Source organism: Nomascus leucogenys, chromosome 6, assembly GCF_006542625.1.
Source record: "Nomascus leucogenys isolate Asia chromosome 6, Asia_NLE_v1, whole genome shotgun sequence".
In the NCBI taxonomy this organism is placed as follows: domain Eukaryota; kingdom Metazoa; phylum Chordata; class Mammalia; order Primates; family Hylobatidae; genus Nomascus; species Nomascus leucogenys.
In genome coordinates this window covers 20,738,824-20,744,823 of record NC_044386.1, presented here as the reverse complement: position 1 = coordinate 20,744,823, position 6,000 = coordinate 20,738,824, and the positions used below count along the sequence as shown (strand labels likewise).

At 35.9% G+C, this 6,000-nt stretch overlaps 1 protein-coding gene across 1 annotated transcript in view; it reads left to right on the top strand.

The window, feature by feature from the left end:
* Nucleotides 1-941: 941 nt before the first annotated feature.
* CDH12 (cadherin 12) overlaps nucleotides 942-6,000 on the top strand; it is a 466,101-nt gene continuing 461,042 nt past the window's right edge. The window contains exons 1-2 of the mRNA XM_030813934.1: nucleotides 942-1,075; nucleotides 2,003-2,148. The gene's annotated coding sequence lies outside the window, so the exon portion shown is untranslated. The remainder of the gene's footprint in view (nucleotides 1,076-2,002; nucleotides 2,149-6,000) is intronic.

Genomic DNA, 6,000 nt, shown 5'->3' with positions numbered 1-6,000 from the left:
TCCTCAGAATGGGACTTAGACCAATATGAGAAACGGAGTGCTTTTATTGCATGACCAACTACACATTAGAGCCCTGGAATCTATCCCACTGTTATTTACAAGTATTATGTTAAAGACTAGTTGGAACCCTCTCAGGACAAATTAGCAGTTACATTTTCTTGTTTTTACAATTTATGCTCAAGGTGCATTTACTTTGATTTAAGCAGCCTCTTTTCTACTATAACACTCTCATGCCAATCTAAAATTGGATAATGGGTTTCCTGCTTTACAGCAGCAAAAATTGTTTTCCCTCTCCTGAAGTGGTTGACTGGGTTTCTTCACATTCGGCTGTCATCCTCCACCAGCTGAGGGAGCAAGAGACCTCTGCATGGGAGGCTACAGCCCCACCTCCTCCTGGGGCTTCTGCAGGGCCGTCTCGGTTTTTAGAGTAGGATGAGTACCTGCCTTAGTAACAGCAATTCAGTTACCCTGAAGTTTTACTTTGTCCAAAAAGTTTCACCAAGAGCTTGTATTTTAATGAGATACTTTAAAAATATTTTTGGGAATGTATAAGGCAAACGGATTCTCTATTATTTATACTTAGTGCATTCGCCTACTGAAATTTGAGGGTTTTCTAAGATATATATAAATATCACAATGTAGATATAGCTTCTCGCTCTTCCTCTCTCTCTTTCTCACACACGCAAGCACACGCACCCACACACACACACGCACACACACATCAAGGAAATGCCATATGTCCCAAGTGAGACCCACTGGAAAAAAACAAAAGTGCTGAACATATCACTCAGGATCATTGTGAGAGGACAGTCGTCAGCTTTCTCTCTGGCAATGAGAATTTTCTCACCCTCAAGACATGCAAATGACTTTTTTCATCTGTTCTTTTTATGTCATTTGCATAATTTTCTCCTGCAAAAGTGAGAGCTGTCAAAAATTAACCATTTGGGGCTTTGGCATTCAGTTATGTGACCTTTTCCAGAGCGTTAGATCTCTTCAGGGAGCTAGGAACTTGATGAGGAAGTGCTGAGAAGGTGGTCAGTGGCAGGAAGAGCGGATGACGGATGGGGACCAGCAGGTTGGTAACGGCACATAACTACATTTAAAAAGTTGTTAGATATTTTCGATCCTCTCATATGCTTGCTTGTTTTTGTTTTAGTAAATCAGTATTTCAACAGATAATCAAAGAGATGATTCGGTTAGGTGTAGTGCTGTACTCTCCTACGTTACTCTGGTTAATGGTACAATGCAAACATTTTTTGCAAGTGTAATGCTAATTGAAAATGCTGTTTGGAAAACTACACAAGCAAGGCTGTGTTCATGCCGTGGTTTGAGTGCTTGTGTCTGTAGCAATCTGCCAAATATGCTTATTTAGTATGAATGCTTCCTTTTTATAAATTCAGAGAGTTGCACTCTGGAGGGCTGTAATAAACCTTTAAATTCATTTTACTTCGACAAAGGTTGAAGTATGTAGCAGGCGAGGGGCAGAGACAAGTGCAGCTATCTCTTTGATCACATCGCTTTAAACATTTTTAAGCTCTAAGCTTGTCTTACAAATCAGCTCTATCAGTCTATTAATTGTTTCACTGTACCTAATATCTTACACGAAGGCACCTTGAAAAACAGCAGAGAAAGCACATTTGTTTAAGTCCTGCGATGGCTAGGACTGCACGGCAGCTAATCTCCTTGCAAATTATAATCATAGTTGTAGTTCATCCATTAGGCTGGAAAAGACAAGATTCCCAAGTGGCCTTGGTGCCTTTTCCAGTTCCCGGGAGACCCACCAACCCTCGGCGTGTGTTGCCTGCGCACCCGGAGCGTTCTTGCTAATCAGGTCAATGATTAGCGCCTGGCTCCAGGGACCTGCCAGGAGTCTATCACAGCAGTTAGGGAGCCTCCAAACGGAGCACGCTCACGGAGAATCTCCCGTTCAGAAACATCGCTTAGTCCTCATTTACTCACTGGGAACCTCGGAGGGTTTCAGCTGATGTTTTTCTCTCCTTAGACAGTGAGGAGCTCAACATAACAGGGAAAAGGAGTACAGGATGCAGCTACTTGGAGGGTGTTGATTGAAAACTTCGATCTCCCCACCCCATTCACGGCTGATTTGACAGATTTCTCACCTCGTTCACAGAGAAAATTTCAATTAAGGTAAGTGCTGCTTTATCTGGGTGACTGCATGGCACTGAATTTCTGCATTGAAAGTTCTGACTAAACTGACATTCTGCACTGCAGCAAGTGACTGTGTCAGGAAAAGCTTAGTTTATAAGCAAGTGTCCTAGACTGAAAAAGGCGTTGGAGATAATGATATCTCAGGGCAATTTCTTTTGAAATATATTCATTCTGCCTTGTATCCAGAGAAAATAAAAGGGAACATGAAATGATAGTTAATTTCTCATTTTACCTTTTTAATAATCTATTTGGAGGGTTGTGCATTGCCAAGGTAAATTGATTTTGATTGAAGTGGTTTGTTGATGTCATATAGTAAAATCTGAGTCTGAAAGCTTCAAAGTTAAATCAGATGGAAAGAAAATTTGCAAATGAGAGTTGAGATTTTGTGCATCTTTCTACTTTAGCAATATTCCTTAGCTCCCTTTTGGTTTAAGGATTTAGGACTAAATCCCTGAATATTTTAATAATATCCATTTGGAATTTAAAACTTAAAAGTTATAGTTTTTGATGCAAGTATTAAGAAAAATGAAACTAGAGGACTTATTATACCATTCATATAATTTATAGTTCTTATTCAACAGAATTGGACTTCTTTTATGACATGAATTAATAAAAAAAGAAAGCAAAGGAAAATTAAGTGCTTTCTAAAATGCTTGTTTTTGAAAGAATTCTTCAATATGAGATAAAGTTATGTGTTTGTAAAAAAAATCTTTTTATGTTTTATTTCATTTTTATTATTAAGGTATAATGAATTGAAGTTAAGCTTTCATTTTCTATATCATTTAGGGCAATTATCCAGGTAATTCAGATTAAACCACTCCATGTTAATTCTTTTTTACCCATTTTCTCATAAGCTTGTTAAAAATATCTAGAAAGGTATTGTAAGCAACTTTTTTCCAAAGTTTAATTACCTGAACTTTTTCTTTTCTACCTTACTAAGCACACGTAAATATAGCCTGATGGTTTTACTCCATATTATGATACATTTCTATGTAATTAAGAGTAATAAAATAATTATATCACTGTAATTATGTGATCTATTAGTCTGCACCCTGAATACTGAAGAATAGCAATCACTTAGCTTGATATTGTATGACATAAAAGTTTTCAAATAATGAAATAAACACTATTTAAAATATCGCATATCATACTGAAACAAATTGATTTTTAACAATTAATTTCTGTTGTTAAAGCAAAATGTAAATATCTAGCTGTTTTCGTATAAAGATTTATAATGGTATCTCAAGTGTGCTTTTCAGAGTGAGCACTCATATTTCCTGAAGTGCTGACTCCCCTTTTCTTCTATGGATCTCTTGAGATGGGACATTTTATAAAGATGTCAGAACACTTTCTAATAATTGGCTATCATTCTGAAATTCTCTGGAGAGCTTTTCAGGCTGATGTCGATGTTACTGCTTCTTCCAGAGTAGTAAACTATTTTCAAGGTTCCCAAAGGCTGATGTGTACTTGGTTACCAGTATGTTTGTAGCTAAAGCCTGAAGACATTTATGTACTTCTCTTGTTCTGAGACTTCTATCTCTTTTCCCTGGGGAGATGATTTCTCAATAGAATTAAAGATAATTGAGAGAAGAATGTGTTGACTACAGTGACTGTCCCTGAGTCTTTGGCTTCTTATTTTTTTTTTTAAGCAAATTTGATAAACAGAAAGAGGCAACATTAACCAAACAGGGGCATACACTTGCTACTAGCAGACTTGCATGTCGCTGAAAACATCTCTATCCTTGTGCCAACTTCAGAATTGATGGTGGTATCAGACCCGATGAACATTTTTGTTGGATGTATTGACCACTGAAGTGTCTGACCAGAGTCTGTCCATTGAAGGTTGCGTTTACTGTCTAATGAAATATCTATGTTTAAAAATAGAGGGAATTGCAGTTCTCATTCAAAAAACAATAAATCCCCAATACACAAGTTTACTTATATAACAAACCACCATATGTATCCCTGAACTTAAAATACAAATTTAATTAAAAAAATTAAAAATACAATTGCTTAAAGGAGATTTACCATTGTCATAGTTGTCTGAATTTGCAATATACGGATAAGAGGATGGAGAAAATCTTGGGTTCAACTGAGAATTAGTAGCAATTTATTTTACTTAGCATCTGTCTCCTTAATCTATATTGAATTCCATTTTTCATTTGATTGAGGGTAGTTTATTTCTTCTGTAAGATGGGAAAACATCTCATAGGATAACCTCACTTAGAGTAGGAAGTCTCAAAATTTAAATAAAATAATCTTTTAAAACTTTACAAAACTTGCTTCAAGTTCTTCTATAACTTGCTCCTCAATAAGTAATATGTTCAATAAAAGACACTAGAGATAGGCAGTATCTAATCTAGCTCACATGTTTCCTCAACTCAGATAGCTGAGTTATAAACTTTTTATATATGAATAAATTATAAATATAAAAACATATGAAAGTTGAAATGTTAACATGGATGTTATTTGCCCTCATTTTCCAGAAGGAAAGCTGGAATCTGAGACAGCATACGTAACTGGGCCAAGGGCACACAGTAATGAACCTATAACTCAAACTCAGATCTGGCTGTGTTTAAAACTCATACACGCTATACTATACCTTTTTGTTACCTCATATATGGTGACTATTTCCAGCATTTGACACGATACTCATGAATATTGTAAGACTATTTTTAAGATAGTAAAGAGTAATCATATTACCTTTAGAACAGGTTAACTCTTGTCTTACACAAAATAAATGATTTTGTAAATTCCATCACCACCAGTATTGGAAACCAGGATGTACTTTGTTCTTTTAGTTTCTGAAAGAGGTTAGTGTGCAAGTCTTTGCTTCCAGCCAATTCTGACTACTACTGACAGAAAAAGCACTCTACTGTAAGCAAAGTCTCTACTGAAATTTAGTATTTGTAACATATACATCTTTCCAAGAGAGGTTGACACACTCTCAGGATAAAATAAAATAAAATGTAGAGATATAAATTCAGTGTTAATTGTATTGAAATGAGATTAAAAGGAAGTTAAGGGGAGCTCATGTTAATAGTGAAAGATATTCACAATATTAGAAAAGGTAGAGAAACTAACTGTTGGAATTGAATGTTGGAAGTGAAAAAAACAGACTTACATATTCAGCAGCCTATTTGCTCTGCTGACTTTACATAAACTTTCCCATATGTGCACAGAGGTTTGGTGTAGCTAATCATGTGGATATTGTGGTAATATTTTTCAATTAATATTTGATCTAATCCTGTGACAAGAAGGGAGGGATGTCATAAGATTAGAGGTGACCTGGAAAATTTAATATGATTAGCTGTCATATCCAAGGATGTGCTAAGATGGTAACTAGAAGTTAGGTTGTATGGTTATAAAATATGATAATTTATTGTGTTCCAACATGTTCCCAAATCTGGAAAGAAATGACATTGTACCAGATACTGTAAATAACAGGTTCCACAATAACTAGAAATATGATCAAGGCATATATGTGTATAATCTCCAACAACCAACCAGCGTACTTTCAATTCTCTAGGTTTTTGGAAAATGGTTGGCTTATCCTAATTGTATATAAGAATAACAGAAAAAAAACAAAGTATATGTACACATCACCTCCTGTATTACTATTCCAAAAGAATGAGCATGATCTGTAAAGAATAATATTGTAGAAGAGCTTGTAATGGTAAGAGTTCACAATGCATAGGTGTTTCCACCAAGAAAATACGACCATGTGTCTAGGCTGTACTGGCCACAGTAGATTTGATGAGAAATGAATGTGCCAAGGTCTCAGACAGCCCTCTCTAGACTGGCCAGTGGCCACCATGTGGCCTTCCAGGA